The sequence below is a fragment of the Saccopteryx bilineata genome, chromosome 3 (assembly GCF_036850765.1).
Source record: "Saccopteryx bilineata isolate mSacBil1 chromosome 3, mSacBil1_pri_phased_curated, whole genome shotgun sequence".
In the NCBI taxonomy this organism is placed as follows: Eukaryota; Metazoa; Chordata; class Mammalia; order Chiroptera; family Emballonuridae; genus Saccopteryx; species Saccopteryx bilineata.
This window is the reverse complement of record NC_089492.1, coordinates 98,301,413-98,319,924: the sequence shown is the minus strand read 5'-3', so window position 1 is coordinate 98,319,924 and position 18,512 is coordinate 98,301,413. Positions and strand designations below refer to the sequence as shown.

Sequence of the window (18,512 nt, the reverse complement as noted above, 5' to 3'; positions counted from 1 at the left end):
ACTATGAAATAATATCAATATTTATAACTATGTGAAACATGCTATTGTATACACACACACATACACACAGTTTTTCATGGAAATATGATAAGGCAGAAAAGATTTCGTTAGGGAGAAAAAAAAGATTTATTTATTTATTTTTCTAAAGTGAGAAGCGGGAGGCAGAGAGACAGTCTTGCATGCACCTGACTGTAATCCACCTGGCATGCCCACTAGGGGGCAATGCTCTGCCCATTTGGGGCATTGCTCCATTGCAACCAGAGCCATTCTAGCACCTGAGGTGGAGGCCATGGAGCCATCCTCAGTTCCTGGACCAACTTTGCTCCAATGGAGCATTGGCTGTGGGAGGGGAAGAGAGAGATAGAGAGAAAGAAGAAGGGGAAGGGTGGAGAGGCAGACGGGTGTCTCTTCTGTGTGGCCTGGCCGGGAATCAAACCTGGGACTTCCACATGCCAGGCTGGTGCTCTATCACTGCACCAACGGCCAGGGCCAGAAAATATTTTTATATGCATAAAATGGAACTTCTCTGTTGAAAGCTTCCATTTAAAACCCCAAATGAGGCAAGAATATAAAGCCATAGACACTGAAGGTTACCATGCACAAGTTATCTATGGGAATTTTATTCTCACTAGTCTGAGATCTAAGGTTGACATTGCCTGCCACCTTGAGCTCAGCCTCTAGCTGAAGTATTTGGTTACCTTTGTACTGGGAGTTTGCCAGACCAAATCCAATCATGCCATAGAATGGGTGTTTCTTTCACCTTAGCCAAATGGATGACACCCACAGAGGTTCAGCATCATTTGTTAATTAACTGAAGCTATTCCTGATAGCCTTTATCAAAATCTGAATTCACAATGGCTATGTCAAATTAGTGACCATTGTTCCGCCCTATCTCTCAAGTTTTCTTAATGATTTCTCTCAACTATCTGGCTTTGGATTTTTGCTCTCTTTGGCCAATAATGCCTGAAATCTTTTTTGTGAAAGGAGTGCAATAAAATAATATGTTTTCAAGTCTGAATTCCAGGAAGTCTTCAATCACTGTACGAAGACTTAAGACATTTTCCCAGAGTTGATTGCTGGCTGTAGAGAATCTTTGCTGACTCCATACAAGTTTTTCTCAAATTCACCATTCTCAATGAACTTTCCGGCTGCTATGTTTGCCTTGAACACTTGTTGAGAAACAAAGTGGTAACCTCTACTGGGTACTTCATGGTTTCCCCTACTGTGGGTTGTTTGAGGAACTGTAGGTGAAAAGCAAACTTTCTCTTTGTTCATGGGCCTCTGACACTATTCATTCTAACTACTGTTCTGTGGACCAATCAGAATGATAAGCCTTTTCCATTTGCTGGCTGATGATAGAGTGACATGTCCTCATAAGTTAAGATTTCTTCTTTGTTAGCAGTCATCATTTTTATTGGCATTATATAAAACTTTTTTCCTTTTCTTTTTATTCTTCTTTGCACACCACAGTTTTCCTGATTTTTCTGTTTCTTTATCTTCTATGGTTTGCTTCATGGCTCCCCTTTGCTGCTGAAAGTGTTTCCCTGGAACAAGCCTCGCCAGAGGCTGGTTATCTTCATCCCTTCCCCGGAGCCTGCCACCATTTGGATCTTCGTGACTGATCACATGAAGTATGTCCCCTTTTTCAAAAGACAGAGCTAACTCTCGACATGGAACATGAGGGTCATCTGAAGGGTCATAATCAAAATGAGCTTTTACATGGATTACAGTTTCCTTGGCAAGAGAAGCCTTGATCCGTTGACTGGGAATCAAATACAAATATCAAAGTACCATGCAGATCGGACAACAAGTCAAAAACCTCACTGACATCTTTCCCCCGCATTCCAATGCCACTGGTCTCTGAACTTCATCTTCTTCATGTAAGAGACCACTATTCTCTGCAGTATCTCCTTTTACTATCTGGCTAAGGATGACAGAATCCATTTCTTTATGAACCGTAGCACCCAATGGAATATCTAAAACTTATTTATTTTTTATTTTTTTTTATTTTTCTGAAGCTGGAAACGGGGAGAGACAGTCAGACAGACTCCCGCATGCGCCCGACCGGGATCCACCCGGCATGCCCACCAGGGGCGACGCTCTGCCCACCAGGGGGCGATGCTCTGCCCCTCAGGGGCGTCGCTCTGCCACGACCAGAGCCACTCTAGCACCTGGGGCAGAGGCCAAGGAGCCATCCCCAGCACCCGGGCCATCTTTGCTCCAATGGAGCCTTGGCTGCGGGAGGGGAAGAGAGAGACAGAGAGGAAGGAGGGGGGCGGTGGAGAAGCAAATGGGCGCTTCTCCTATGTGCCCTAACCGGGAATCGAACCCGGGTCCCCTGCACGCCAGGCCGACGCTCTACCGCTGAGCCAACCGGCCAGGGCCTAAAACTTTTCTAAACAAAATATATTTACAGTTTCTCCTCAGTACTGGCCAATGCTTTCATAAACTCTCTCCTCTGTTATGGGCTCTAGCTGCATTTCCTGCTTAGCGACCTTGTTATGGGGCAGTAAAAGTCTCTGAATATGTGGAGCATTCAGCAAACTGGTTAACTCTTGTCTTCCTTTCTGGTGGATTGGCTTCAAAAATAGTTTGTACCTCTTGTGCAAGATCTCATGCACTACAGATAAGAGGACGTGTACTGTGACAGTATTGTGTGCCTTTTTTTTTTTTTGATAGAGACAGAGAGAGTCAGAGAGAGGGACAGATAGGGACAGACAGAAGGAAGGAATAGAGATGAGAAGCATCACTTCTTCATTGTAGCACCTTAGTTGTTCATTGACTGCTTTCTCATATGTGCCTTGACCGAGGGTAGAGTGGGCTACAGCAGACCCAGTGACCCCTTGCTCAAGCCAGTGACCTTGGGCTCAAGCCAGTGACTTTGGGCTCAAGCCAGCGACCATGGGGTCATGTCTATGATCCCATGCTAAAGCCAGTGACTCCACACTCAAGCTGGATGAACCCTAGCTCAAGCTGGCGACCTCAGGGTTTTGAGCCTGAGTCCTCCATGTCCCAGATTGACACTCTATCCACTGTGCCACTGCCTGGTCAGGAACAGTGTTGTATGTTTTAAATGCACTCTGGAAACCCTTTTTTTATACAAGATGTAAAAGCAGTGAAACATCCTCGTGGCTCTGAGAATCTACCAAAGTATGTTGGATTGTTTAAGGGAAGAAAACAAGTCTTCCATTTCTAGTATTTCCACAGCATAATGAAGACTTCCTAAGGCAATTCTTTCCTATATATCAAATATGAGGTTATCTATTCCAGGCTTTGGAGAAATTTGGGTTAATTTCTTAAGTCTCATGGAAGAATTAAAGCCAAGTTCTCATTTTTTCCCTCCTTCCTCTTGACTATGCTTCTTATCCTCCTGTTGCTGAATGCGCTGCAACCATGCACTTTGACAACACGTATCATCCCTGTGCCCAAATCTCCAGGACTGACACCTGCCATCTCTCCTTGCTTCTGAAGTTCCTCTCTGCACCACTGTGGCCATGACCCAGCTGCCCCAGTCGCCCCTAAATACTGCAGAAATGACGATTCCCCAGCAGCACTTAAACTACTGGATAAAGAATCCAGAAACTCCTGATTCCCCATCATTAGTTTCTGCCCCAGCCCCACCGCCAGCTGCTGCCTTCTCACCACCCTTACTTGTCTTTTATATGCTATTTTTTCCCCTGGTATATACTCTTGACCCCAACTTTTATTCAGATGCTACATCCTACGCTTTCAAAGTTCAGTCTTAAAAGAGACCTTTCCAAAACCTTTGGTAATAGCAGTTATATCTCTCGTGCATAGATTTGCTTTACTCCAGTGCTTTATGAAATTATTTTCCAATGAACTTACAATTTTGAGGGAACACAACTGGATGTTACTTATATTTTTAATTCCTGTAACATCTAACATAGAATTCTGTGTATGGTAAATTTATAATATTGTTTTAAGAGTTAAAGCTGGGAGTCAAACTCTATGGCACTGTAAATGTTAATTACAGTTATTCTTGTTATTAAACCTTCAGTAAGTAAGTAAATGCTGGCAGAACGTGGTTACATTTGAAATGGTTTTACATCGTTTCTTGCCTTGTTTATATAGTGATTAGTAAATGAGAAGAAACGCATGAGATAGGGAGAATTGAGAAATAATTTATTTTCCTCTATACAATGGCCATCTATTATAAGCCTTTCACTGTTTTTGGGGCAGCGGTAAGACTCATTCTGTGCCCTATGTGAATTTCTCTATATGCTTTTTAGGCTTGCCTATACAGCAAAAACATTTCTTGACTCTGCATCTTGCAAAAAGATCATTAAAATAACGGAATCTTCCTAGAAGTTAAATATAGAAAGAAATAATGTACTTTTTTACTATGACCTGCTTAACCTACCTCAGTTATTTTTCTTTCCAAATGCATAGTTACCTGCCAGATAATTGCTTTGTTTCATATTAAACTTAGTCATTCAAAAGTAGGTCAGGGAGAATCAGTATATAGGTGAAAGAATGCAGCCTGATTTGCTATCAATTTCAATTTTTAAGATACAGACCTTTATTTCTAGTGTTTGTTACTAAATAGTGATTATGTGATATGATTTCTGAAAATGCTAATATCTGGGAGTCATTGCACTAATACAATTGGGAAATAGTAAAATAGTATCAATGTTAGAAAAGAAGTGAATGTACACTTAACATTTTGTTAAGAGTGTAGATCTTAATAAAGCTATAAAACAAAACTAAACAAAATAAAACAAAACAAAAAACATCTTGCACAGAACCTGAAACAGAACAGGAAGAGTAACAATTTCCAGCAACCCCTGAGAAGCTGGGGAAGAAAAGCAACATGACAACTTAAAATGAGTGCAGGTTTCGGAATAACATTATATATATATTATATATCTCCGGTATCATTTAAACTGTTGTGCAGCATAGAAAATGATATAACTTTCCCAGTTCATTTTCAGAAGCTGGCATAATGTTTGATGCCAAAGCCTTCCCAGGCTGAATAAAAAGCAAAATCATGAGTATTGTAAAAATTATTAATAAAATGTTGGCATGTTATATTGAACACACACACATATGCACACACAGGATTCAAAATCATTATACTCCAATGTGTTTTATTAAATCTGAACTTTTAAAATTATCTTGCCATTAAACTTTCAAAATATTTTTTGCAGTTACTGTCAGAAATAATTATCCCATTGCCTCACCTGGGTTCCCTTGTGTTTGGAGATTATTACAAAGAAATGAAAAATTACATTAGTTTCTTATTTCTTTGACTTCTAAATAACACTAAAATTTTATACCCAAATATAGTTCTTTTTTTTTTTTTTTCTGAAGCTGGAAACAGGGAGAGACAGTCAGACAGACTCCCGCATGCGCCCGACCCGGATCCACCCGGGACGCCCACCATGGGGCAACGCTCTGCTCACCAGGGGGCGATGCTCTGCCCATCCTGGGCGTCGCCATGTTGCGACCAGAGCCACTCCAGCGCCTGAGGCAGAGGCCACAGAGCCATCCCCAGCGCCCGGGCCATTTTTGCTCCAATGGAGCCTTGGCTGCGGGAGGGGAAGAGAGAGACAGAGAGGAAAGCACGGCGGAGGGGTGGAGAAGCAAATGGGCACTTCTCCTGTGTGCCCTGGCCGGGAATCGAACCCAGGTCCTCCGCACGCTAGGCCGATGCTCTACCGCTGAGCCAACCGGCCAGGGCCCAAATATAGTTCTTAACATAGTGAGTTTTTAACTTTCTTAGCTACAGAGATCTTACCGAATGCAAATTAATTAAAATAAGGATGCTTAGGTGGTTAGATACTTATATATTTAAAATAGCTCATTCATCACTTTAAAAAACAATAGGTCTTTACATGTTAGGAACAGAAATAGTTTTGCTTGTTCAAGTTTTAAATGAGGCAAGAAAAGTAAATTTAGAGTCACTTGTACTTGTATAGTTATAAAATATTAAATATAGGTGACATTTCTGCCTCTTTAGTGACTAGCCATGAGCCTATATTGAAGTGTTTTTAACCTCTTAGAATCTCGAGTCTCTTATCTATAAACAAAAGGTGAGGACTAGATGGTCTTCCAAATTTCTTTAAACCCTGAACCAAAATTATTCTGAGTAGAACCCATAGATGGCAGTACCATATAAGAAAAACAATGAAAAGAAAAATGATGTTTTTTGAACTTGTCCAGATTAGGAAAAAAACAAAATTAAAACTCATCTATTTTGGGGTTTCAAATGGAAAAAGGATAATAAGAGCAAAATGACTATCATCAGAATCACTTTGTTTTTTAGAACGAGATTCTAGTTGTATGACATGAGAGAGGAAAAAACTAAAGTCTGTTTATATTATAAACAATGCATTGAAAAGCAAACAATTAGGAGGTCTCTAAAGGAATTAGAGACTTCAACTCTGGTACCAAAAAATTCAATTTTGAAAAAACGACTAAAATAATGCACCTACTGAAAGTAAAGTCGAAAATTAAATAACCAAAAATACCCCTCCAACTGAAATGACATTTAACATGACAGTAAAAGCTCATTACTTTAGCAAGATTTATAAGTAAAAACATGAACCTGACTTAATAAAAATTTTATTGGCAGAGATTTTGAAATGAAATTTCCTTTGTTTCTAAATGGCATAAAGTATCTTAATCTAAGTAAGTTAAACAATTTTTTCCCTTTGGTGGCCAGTGCGGTGACTGACTGGCTTTGACAATGAAAAGGAAGTATATACTGTTTTGTATATCCATTATAGAGTAGATGATTATTAAGAACTTTGAAGACATAGATATAATCTGACCTTGAGATTAAATTAAGTTACAATTTCACCCACTCTTTGACCTAAGTATTGTAGATTTGGAATTAGTAGAATTAAAATTTCACATTGAAAAAAATTTCTTGAAAACTGTACTTGAATAGACTATTAATATATTACATTGCAGGTAAAATCAGGACATGTAAAATGCATAAAATCAGGAACCATTTTTCAAAGTGCTTTGTAAAGACTATGTAAAGACTATTCTCACATTATAATTTATCACCACGATGAAAATGGACAAACAGCTAAGAAGCAGTTATTTACAAAATAGGAATTGTGCAACCCATGTATTTAATATGGCTGGCCAGGCATGATTAATATTCTTCCCTATGAAATACCTTAAGGAGCTAAAGAACAACATTAGCTCCTTAATGTTGGGACACAGCATTCAGTTTTACAAAACTTCGATGGTGTTATGATGTAAGAAAATAAATTATATATTTCAACAGCAGTAGAGGTAAAGAAAATAACTATTATTCATGCAATTCACATTCATAACCATTATAACTTGGGCCCTGGGGGGCTAAAATGCCTCTAATTCATACATCCAATGGTCATTTTTTTTTTTTTTTTACAGAGACAGAAAGAAGAACAGATAGGGACAGACAGACAGGAAGGGAGAAAGATGAGAAGCATCAATTCTTCATTGTGGCCCCTTAGTTGTTCATTGAGTGCTTTCTCATATGTGCCTTGACCAGGGGGCTATAGCAGAGCCAGTGACCCCTTGCCCAAGCCAGTGACCTTGGGATCAAACCAGCGACCATGGGGTCATGTCCATGATCCTATGCTCAAGCCAGCGACCCCATGCTCAAGCTAGCGAGCCTGTGCTCAAGCTGGCGACCTTGGGGTTTCAAACCTGGGTCCTCTGCATCCCAGTCCAATGCTCTATCCACTGCGCCACCACCTGATCAGGCATCAGTGATCATTCTATAAGCAAAACTATATCTGTATGTCGGGGCAGTTGTGGAACAGTGTATGTAGGATAGTGTGTTGCTCTCTGATTGCCCACAGTCTCATTGTAGAGGCAGACATGTACACCTTGAAGTAGCTGACAAAGATAGAAGTGCAAGGGACATAGTGGAGTTGGAGAGTTTCCTGGAGGTGGTGAGTTCTGGGCATCCCATGCAATGGCAGGGAAAATGAAAACTAAGAGTTGAGGGCTGGTGGGTTAGAGGCAGTGTTCCCCATTTAAAACATGGTAACCTTCATGGCTCCTTCCATAAGATGAGCTTGTCATGGACGCCTTACAGGTTTTATCCTTTTCAAACCTACTTGTTTAGACCTTTCGATTTTCTGTTGTTGGTTGTTGCTTAGGGTTCTGGTTCTTGTTCTCTGTCAGCTACACTGGGGTGGTTGCTTCTTAGACCTCACTCATACCTCAGACGTGCATGATCCCGTCCCATCCTCACTGCTCAGCACCTTCCAGGGCCAAACATGTGTGTGTGTGTGTGTGTGTGTGTGTCCAAAAATATTTGTTTACTTCAGAAAGTAGTGCCAACGTTGATTATGTGTTATGAGATAAAAGTGGGAGAACAGTTGTACATGTTTTAAATGGACAAGAAAGGACATCTGGGTTTGGTGAGAAAGGGGAAAATAGTTACTGAAAGATGCTGAGCAGAAAAGTGATATGATGAATATCATTCTATCACAATGTCTAGTATTCAGGAGCAGCACACGGGTAGGAAGGTTTTGTCCCCTGGAGCAGAATGTAAGCTCCTTGAGGGCAGAGCTCTTCCTATGCCATCAGGGGTCTCATAGGAGGCCTGAGACTGAGAGTGAGGCGGTTCTTAAATGATCTATTGTGGAATAATTTTGTTTGTCATGAAATTATTTTATAATAGATTTCCCATTTTTTTAAATAATTTTATTTTTTTAACGGGGCGACATCAATAAATCAGGATACATATATTCAAAGACAACATATCCAGGTTATCTTGTCATTCAGTCATGTTGCATACCCATCACCCAAAGTCAGATTGTCCTCTGTCACCTTCTATCTAGTTTTCTTTGTGCCCCTCCCCTTTTCCCTCTCCCTCTCCCCCCTCCCCTGTAACTACCACACTCTTATCAATGTCTCTTAGTCTCACTTTTATGTCCCACCTACGTATGGAATAATGCAGTTCCTGTTTTTTTCTGATTTACTTATTTCACTTCGTATAATGTTATCAAGATCTCACCATTTTGCTGTAAATGATCCGATGTCATCATTTCTTATGGCTGAGTAGTATTCCATAGTGTATATGTGCCACATCTTCTTTATCCAGTCATCTATTGACGGGCTTTTTGGTTGTTTCCATGTCCTGGCCACTGTGAACAATGCTGCAATGAACATGGGGCTGCATGTGTCTTTACGTATCAATGTTTCTGAGATTTCCCATTTTTATTTTTGGTCTTTGAAAAGGTAACTTCAGACAAAAAATTAAACAGAACTTATTTAATGCTTTTTCTTTGTATATTCTATTAATGTATTTTTAAATGGATAATACACACTTTGGTTTGAGGTAGGCCTTTCCTGTATAACTGATAAAGTTTTATTTATTCTTCAGGACTTTGTCATTTTTGATTCTTTCTTACATTTTACTGTATATTGGAGTACTCTAATTTTGACTGTGGAAAAGGGACTTGTGTGAGATTACATAAGTCAGGCTTATAAAATGCCTTGATTTTCACAGATAAAAATACAATAGAGAAAATAACCATAATCAAAAGAGAAAGTAATAAAAACTCACATTAAAAGCTTGCAAATAAGCCTGACCTGTGGTGGCGCAGTGGATAAAGCGTCGACCTGGAAATGCTGAGGTTGCCGGTTCAAAACCCTGGGCTTGCCTGGTCAAGGCACTTATGGGAGTTGATGCTTCCTGCTCCTCCCTCCCCCTTCTCTCTCTCTCTTTTTCACTCTCTCTCCTCTCTAAAAAAAAAAAAAAATTAATAATAATAAAAATAAGACACTTTAAAAGTTTGCAAATAACTCTGTTGGTTTTTATTTTTATTTTTGGCATTATAGGAAACTTGCCATTGAAAAATAAAAGTGGTGGAATGTTTTGATTTTGGTTCAGTTCAGAGTATTTTTAGCATTTCACTTCATCTTAAGAGGTTAATTTGATCTTGGGAGAACCTGCCTATTGTCATATAATAGTTATTGCAGAGGTGCATTCCACTTACATTTTCCTCTGAATCATTAACTTTTATCAGAGTTGATGTTTAAACACTGCTATACAAATTCAAGTATTACCACAAAAGCAGTATAATGGAATAGCAGTAGTTAAAAAAATTTTCAAAATTACTTCTCAACATCTATTTCTTGATGCCATGCCTAATTTGATGGAAAAGTATCTGTAGAGAATTTTCTTCTGTTTTTCTGAATTCGGAAGTTTGTCAAAGTGGCTTATTTTAAAAACAGTTGAAGCAAATAATTATGATTTAGGAATATCTAAAGCTCTAAATTAGCTATCGGCAGAGATAAAAGAGAGTAAAAGAATCTCTTTTGAGTATAGTCACTCTTATCTCATTCATTCTTTATTGTCTACATATAGTTCATGCTGGCAATGTTAACTAAATAAATAAACAAAGTTTAAAACTTACACTCTAAGTCAACAGCAATTCTCTTGTGTCACTCATTATTGATATACTTTTATATTTTTAGAGACAATGTATAAAGCAGTTTTCGGTTTACAAAAGAGCTGAGAGGAAGATATAGAGATATCTGATATTTCTATTGCCCCCACACATGCATAGCCTCTCCAAGCCTCCCCAATTACCAGCATCATTCACCAGAATGGCACTTCTTTTTTTCTTTTACTTAGGATGAACCTATAGTAACACATCATTATCACCTGGAGTTCATAGTTTACCTTAGGATTCAGTTCTGCTGTTGTACATTCTATGGGTTTGAATAACACATCATTATAATATCAGACAGAGTATTTTTCATTACACTAAACATCCTCTGTGCTTATTGATCTCTCCCTCAACCCTTGCACCCCTAGAAACTACTGATCTTTTTAGTGCCTTTATAGTTTTGCTTTTTCCAGAATGTCATATGGTTGTAATTATATAATCTGTAGCCTTTTCAGATTTTTTTTTCACACTTAGTAATGTGCATGTAAGATTCCTGCATGTCTTTTTATGGCTTGATAACTCATTTCCTTTTAGTGCTGAATACTATTTTATTGCCTGGATGAACCACAGTTTATTTATTAATTTGCCTCCTAAAGAACATCTTGGTTGTTTCCAAGATTGATGTGCTTTTCAGAACAAAGCCCAACATGTTACAATAGTGTAAAATAGAATATCTGTGATTCAAAATAGCTTTTTATCTTTTGTTTGTTTTCCAAATTAGTGATGTTATTCATTGTATTGTAGCATTTTTCAGTAGGGTTGAGGGGGAAGATAGAAGTGGTGGTAAAGCTATAATAGTGTTTGAGGATGATCTATTTTGAATACATCATTTTTGCTGAGGATTATTGATTAGTGTTAAAAATGCAGAGCACCTGCCAGTGAGAATCTGTGCAGCCTCATTATCCACTTAGTGGGGTGGGTTCATCTCTTTATTCCTGAGGGCTTTGATAAGTGGAGCATAGGGAGGCCCTTAGGATCCTGGATGTCCAGGCAGGTACAGAGGAGGGTAGGACTTATGTCATAGAGAGAGAGAGAGACCGATAGAGAGAAGAATGAAACAAGAGGAGGCTGAGCACATAGGATGGCAAACATTTTTTTCTTATAAAACCTACCTTGATATTTACTCTATATAACATCTTTATATTGAGTTCAATATCTTTGGTCAATTTCTCTGCTTCCCTTTTGAGCAGCAGAACTTCCAAAAAGAATTTCCATGGCCATTATGTACAATTTACCTTTTCCCATTTATCTGATATCCCACTGAATAGATTTCAAATGGGCTTCTGTCCCTCACTACTTTAGTGAAACAGATCAGTGACTTTTCTATTGCCAGTTTCAACGATACTCTCTCAGTTTTTATCTTCTTGATCTATCAGCTTCATTTGACACAGGTGATTATTTATTTATTTATTTTGATCTCCAGCTTCCATCCATGCTGTGATTGCTCCTTTTCTTTCTTTTTAAAAAGATTTTATTTATTGATTATATGGATGGGGGTGTGGTTTGTGGTGAGTGAGAATACCAACTCATAGTTGGTTCACTTTAGTTATTCATTGCTTGCTTGTTACTTATCATATGTGCCTTGACCAGGCCGGCCCAGGGTTTCAAACTGGCAACCTCAGTGCTCCAGGTCAGTGCTCTATCCACTATGCCACTGCAAGCTAGGCATTTGAATGTTTATTTTTAAAAACATTTTCTACATTTGATTTCCAGGAGTCTACTCTTTCCTCATTTCCCCCATATACAAGTGGCTACTATGTTTTATTCTCCCCTGCTTAATTCTTCATATTCACCCCAAACCTAAAGTTGGCGCATCCAGGGTTGTGTTGAGACTTCTTAATTTCTCTCATGGCACTCACCTCCATGATGATCTCCTCCACCCCATGGCTTTGAATATCTTCTTTATGTTGACCATGCCCAAATTTATATTTCTAGTCTACAACTGTTCTCTGAACTCTGGATTGAGATAATCAAATGTATAGTTAAAATCTCTACTTGGATGTCTGATTAGCCACCTCAAGCTTAACAATTTCAAAATAAACATCTGATTTTTCTTTCCAAACTGTTTACTTCTTAGAATTCCACATCTCGATAATTGGTAAATTTTATTCTTCTGTTTTCCTTGACCAAAAAAACTTGAAGCCATTGTTAACTTCTTTCTTTTTCTCATACCCCTAACATCTAATTAGTCACAAACTCTGTCAGAACATTTCTTTCAGCTAAATACAAATGACTTCTTCCACTATCACTTCTAGGCCAACATCCTCTTTTGACCGAATAATTTCAAGTGTCTCAACCCATTTTGTTTTCACGTTTGTCACTACGGAGCAGTCATGGAGCTCTTTCTGAAATTTAAGTCAGATCATGTTACTCTTCTGGTCAAAACTTCCACTGGTTTTCATAATTCATAAAATAAAATCCAGCGTTCTCGTGGGGGCTTTTGAGTACCTATAAGAACCAATACTCAAATTCTTCTCTTAGACTTCGTTGTCTAAAACTCTGTCCTTTGCTCACTGTACTCCAGCCATGCCAAGCATATTTTTACCTCAGAGTTTTTAAGCTTTGTACTTTCTGTTTCCTGCCTTAGAATTCTTTTCCCTCAGGTACCTGGCTTGGTCCAGTGCTTCATTTAGATATTGACCCCAAAATAAAATAGCAGTTTCATCACTTTCTATCCTCTTTTTCTGCTTTTATCTCTCTAGACTTTTTGTCCCCACCAGACTTAGTTATTTCTTGTTTATGTATTAATTTATTGTTCCTCTCCACTGGGGAAAATGCCATAAGATAGGGACCTTGTCTCTTTTCTTCACTGTTATATACATAGTTCCCGGTACAGCTCCTGGTATATAGTGTTATTATTATTTATTAATATGCTGCTCACAAAATTTAGGGGCTATTTCAAAATAAATATGAAGTGATAAAATAGCCCCTATTTTTGTGAGCAGTGTATTTAGTATATATTAAGTGAATTAAATTTAAGGGATTTAGAACACAGATGTGTGAAGAATAACACAGTGGTAATAAACATGTGGAGCACAGCACTATTATAAATAGATTTCATGAAATATAAAAATACACTAGTGAAAGCCAGAAAGCTAAAAATATCACTACTTTGGAACTAAAGAAGAGAAATGGTCTACTATCAACCTCCAGTGCTTCCCTACTTTCTTACTTACTCATTACTTTTCTTCTTTTGACCTCCTTTTCTATTTGGACCCTCCCTGCTTTTTTCTTTAGATTTATACCAGAGGAAAAAGCTGAGAAAAATATTAATTTCTAATTTTTAGATTTCTTAATGTAATCTATTCCAATTGGACATGTTTCATCCCCCTGTTAACTTTGGCAAGTGTCCTTTCTTGCTTGAATATAACCGCAAAGCAAGCCTATAACCAGTTAATTTTTAAACCTTTAAGTATTTATTATTTTAGAAAATATCAGAAAGGCAGCACAATCACATAAGCCATAGCCATATAACATACATGCAAGAGTAAGAAAAGAAAAGGAGAAAAGTAAGTTAAATGAATTAAACAAAATCATGATTGAGTCTTTGTTATAGAAGCTTGCCATAGACCAGGGTCAGTAAACTATAACCAGCAAGCTGAATCCAGCATGCTGCCTGTTTCTGTAAATAAAATTTTATTGGAACACAGTTGCATCCATTGTTTGTGCATTGTCTATGGCTGCTTTCACACTACAATGGTAGAGTTGACCAGTTGTGGTAGCCTTAATATGGTCCACAGAGATTAAAATATTTACTGTCTGACCTTTTATAAAACATTTGCTGATTCTTGCCATAGAGTCCTATACACTCATAAAGAATGGGCCCCAAATTTGCTTCTTACCTTTCCAGTTGTTAATGCAAAGACCTGACTATGTCTAGTCATGAGAGTCCAGTTTCAATAGAACAAATAAATTCAGCTTTCCAGGTGAGAAAAATTACCTGATACTGAATTCCAGAAAGAACTTTCTGCTGACGTTTCTTGTCAATAGGACCTTGAATAATCTTTTATAAGGTCTTTTATAAGAGCCTCAGACTAACTATGATGAAAGACAAATTCCATTGAGATACTTCTGAAGGTAGTCCCTCATATCTGTTGATGTCTTCATACCAAATTTCAGTTCTCTAAACATAGGAAATACTGCAGGGCACCACGGCATGTGATCTCTTGCCTGAGCATCTCCATTCAAACTTTATGACCATTCTTTTTGATTCTTTTCTCATGTCTCTTGTCGTATTATCATGTCATACACTCAAAATTTTCTGATCTTGGGAAAATTCACTTTCTATTCATTATTCTGAGAAGAGTGAAAATTGTATTTTAGACAGCTCAACTTTTTTTTTTTTAATTTTTTTTTAATTATAATTTTATTTTTTTAATGGGGCGACATCAATAAATCAGGTTACATATATTCAAAGATCAACAAGTCCAGGTTATCTTGTCTTTCAATTATTAGACAGCTCAACTTTCAATGATGTGGAGGCATTATATGGTATGCCACATTTGTAAATGGTCAAATTTTTGAGTGCATGAGATGGTAAATAGCATGAGATTATATTGGTGGTAAAGTATGTTGGGGTCAAGTTGTAAAGTATCATGATAAGTAATTGGGGCTTTATCCAGTTGGCCATGTGGTTCCCGCTAAGATTTTGAAAGTCATTTATGGCTTTCTTCATTTTAACTAAATACTGAGGAAAATAAAATTTTTTCATAAGCAAAGAATGAGGTCCCCATACTTTGCCTTCTCCCCATAGCAACTCCAGACAGAGGTTTTGCCTATCATGGTATGATATGGGTTTAAGGAATTGCTTCTAGAAGGTTCTTCAGCATTATACTGCCAGTAACTTTTTAATACCACCTCCTTAGAGCTCATGGCTGTCTTTTTACAAGGTCGAGGCTTTTCTGATTCCTCCCTATACCCCTTTCCTGCAGTGTTTTTAGCACAAACACATGCTCTGTCTGTCAAGTACAGTGTAAAAATGACTTTGCTGGAAGGCGTGGAGATTTCTGGGCATAAGCCACACACAGAGCAAGCGTTAGGAGCAGATGGCCTCATTACTAGGTGCAGCATGAGCCAGATAGGAACAGTGCTGGGGCCTTTACACCATGAGGCAGCTATGGTTCTGTGATTTTCAGTTCTGGACTTTGGTCTCAGGTCTACTCCTTCAGTTCAGTTCAATACAACTCTTTTTGGAACCTCCATTTTATATATTTTTCCCTCCTTTGTATTTCACTCAGCATGAATTTATATATATATATTTATATATCTTATATATAAATATATTTTATACATAAATATAAATATATAAATAAATATTTTATATAAATATAAACATATTAAATATAATATGTTATATAAGTATAAATATAATATAAATGATCTATCTATATATATTCTTTCTTTTATATATAAAATCTCTCCTCTAGGTGCTTTTTCTGTGCCTGCATAGTTTTACTTCCAGGTGTTTTCACCCTGGTTTGACCAGATTCCCTTACATTCTTTTTCTATTTTTCATGTCATTATCTCGCTCAATCAGCCTATCTTCTGATTGTCAGTTTTCTTAAACATCTTTCTTCCATCACCATCTCTGGATTGCACTTGGGTCTTGTGAGCATTTCTTAATCTAACTTTTTGTTGTCCGTCAATTTATTTTTTAAATTAGTATATAAACACCTCTTCTTTTTTACAGATAAACAAGGCTATAAGACAATTCGCAATGCTAGGGCAGGGACGGTGTAAGAATATTTTTACCCATTAATATTTAAGAGTGTGAGTTGATGAGAAGAAGGGAGAAAAAAATTGAGAGACAAATGAAAACTTAAATGCCTAATTTATAATTTTTCAAATTTCTCTTTCCAAATTTGGGCAGTGTGGCACTCTCTTGCTTGTCTCAATAGCAAAGAGATAAACACTCCCTTTTGATTTTCTGTAGTCAGTTAGAGGCAACTCTTGTTTTTGTTTTATTCAATGTTGATTTCACCTACAGGCTCTTGGTGAGCACAAGTTGATTGCCAGTTGCTTCACTTTTGCATCTTCTTTGTTTGTTTGTTTTTTTTATTTTTTATTCATTTTAGAAAGGAGAGAGAGAGAGAGAAGGGGGGAGGAGCAGGAAGCATCAACTCCCATATGTGCCTTGACCAGTCAAGCCCAGGGTTTCGAACCGGTGACCTCAGCATTTCCAGGTCGACACTTTATCCACTGTGCTACCACAGGTCAGCATCTTCTTAAATTCAAATTCAATAGAGAAGATAACATCTCCCTAAACAGTTCAAACAAAATATCTGTACCAGACAACCATTTGCTTGAAATGACTGATGTCTATCCTTGAAGAGTTACTGTGGCCAAAGTGATAAAATGGCCCAGTTGGTGGAGAAAAGGATGCAGGGGCTGGATAAAGGGTCACCTCCAGTTGAAACACACAAACTTCAGCAAAAGGGGTAGCACTCAAAAGAAAATTGAGTTTCTGTTTCCAAAAGATGAGAAATTAGATTGTGATTATCTAACACAATAAATATTCACTATAGTTTTCTTATTAAGATTATAAGAGTAGTACTACACTGTTGTAGTTCCCATGAACCCTGAGAAACAAATAATGAATGACTCTTTGAGAGTTACAAGTTTCCTAAGGATGGCTCACGATAGACTTCATGAGAATTTGAAAGCCAGTAGCAGCCATGTGAAAACCATAAGGTGTTGCTAAAACAAAGTCTGTTCTCTGAGGATCATAGGATACCTCCTATTCCTTACAGAGTGAAATACAAAGCCATACCCTGAAACACAAGATCTTTTGCAATCTGACCACTTTTTAATTCTATTTCAACCCCTGCTAGTTTCTACTGTATCTTCTATAGTCCAACCCAATTGCTTCTTATCAGTCTTTAAACATTTCTTGCTGTACTTTGGTATCTGGTCTATTTCTTAGGTCAAGGGTCCCCAAACTATGGTCCACAGGCTGCATGCGGCCCCCTGAGGCCATTTATCTGGACCCCGCCACACTTCCAGAAGGGGCACCTCGTTCATTGGTGGTCAGTGAGAGGACGCAAAGCGCGGCATCACTCAAGTACAGTACTACTTCCGGTGACACGGGACACACGCATCACGGCTCCAGAATTGTGTCATATCACTTGTTGTGGCTAGCAGTGACAAATATGGAACTGGATATTGACCATCTCATTAGCCAAAAGCAGGCCCATAGTTCCATTGAAATACTGGTCAGTTTGTTGATTTAAATTTACTTGTTCTTTATTTTAAATATTGTATTTGTTCCTGTTTTTTTTTTTTTTTTTTTTACTTTAAAATAAGGTATGTGCAGTGTGCATAAGGATTTGTTCATAGTTTTTTTTAATAGTCTAGCCAACAGTCTGAGGGACAGTGAACTGGCCCCTGTGTAAAAAGTTTGGGGACCCCTGTCTTAGGTTAAGTTCAAAGCAACTCTTTTTGGAATCTTCATTTTATATGTTTTCCCCTCCTTTAGATTCCACTCATCATGACTACACACACACACTCACACACTGTTTCATGACTCAATGACTTTCCCCTCATCTTTTTTATTTTTTTAAGATGAATTTTAAATTAAAGAACATGTACAAGGGCTCAACTCATTGACTTTTTGAAAATTTTGTTTTATTCTTGGAATGTTCTTTTATGCTTTAGAAAACTATTATATTTCTATTTATTCATGAGGATGAAGCTCAAAGATTATTACTTGTGTGAAGGTCTCAGAGAGAATTAATCACCTCTAACTGAAATGCCTAGGTAGACGGTGATAATACTAAGCTAAGGAGAGATTATAGAAGGAGAAACTAGTTTGGCTGGGGGAAGGTTAACAAGGGTAATGAATTCCATCCGGCACAGGCAAGTCTGAAGTATTTGTGCAGAGATGCTTGGTTGGTATTTAGATGCACTGGATCTAGATATTTAGCAGAGTGGCCCAGCATAAAGATACTGTTTCCACATGGAAGTGTGGATGAGATTTCTCAATGAGAAAATTATATGCTGAACAGAACATTTAAGAGAAGGGCTAAAAAATGAATTTATCCTAATAGAGATGAGAGAGAATGAGCAGAGAGAGATGAGGACCAA

At 37.9% G+C, this 18,512-nt stretch overlaps 1 pseudogene; it reads right to left on the bottom strand.

The window, feature by feature from the left end:
- Positions 1-756: 756 nt before the first annotated feature.
- LOC136328649 (protein PALS1-like) lies at positions 757-3,453 on the bottom strand (annotated as a pseudogene).
- Between the last annotated feature and the right edge of the window lie 15,059 nt (positions 3,454-18,512).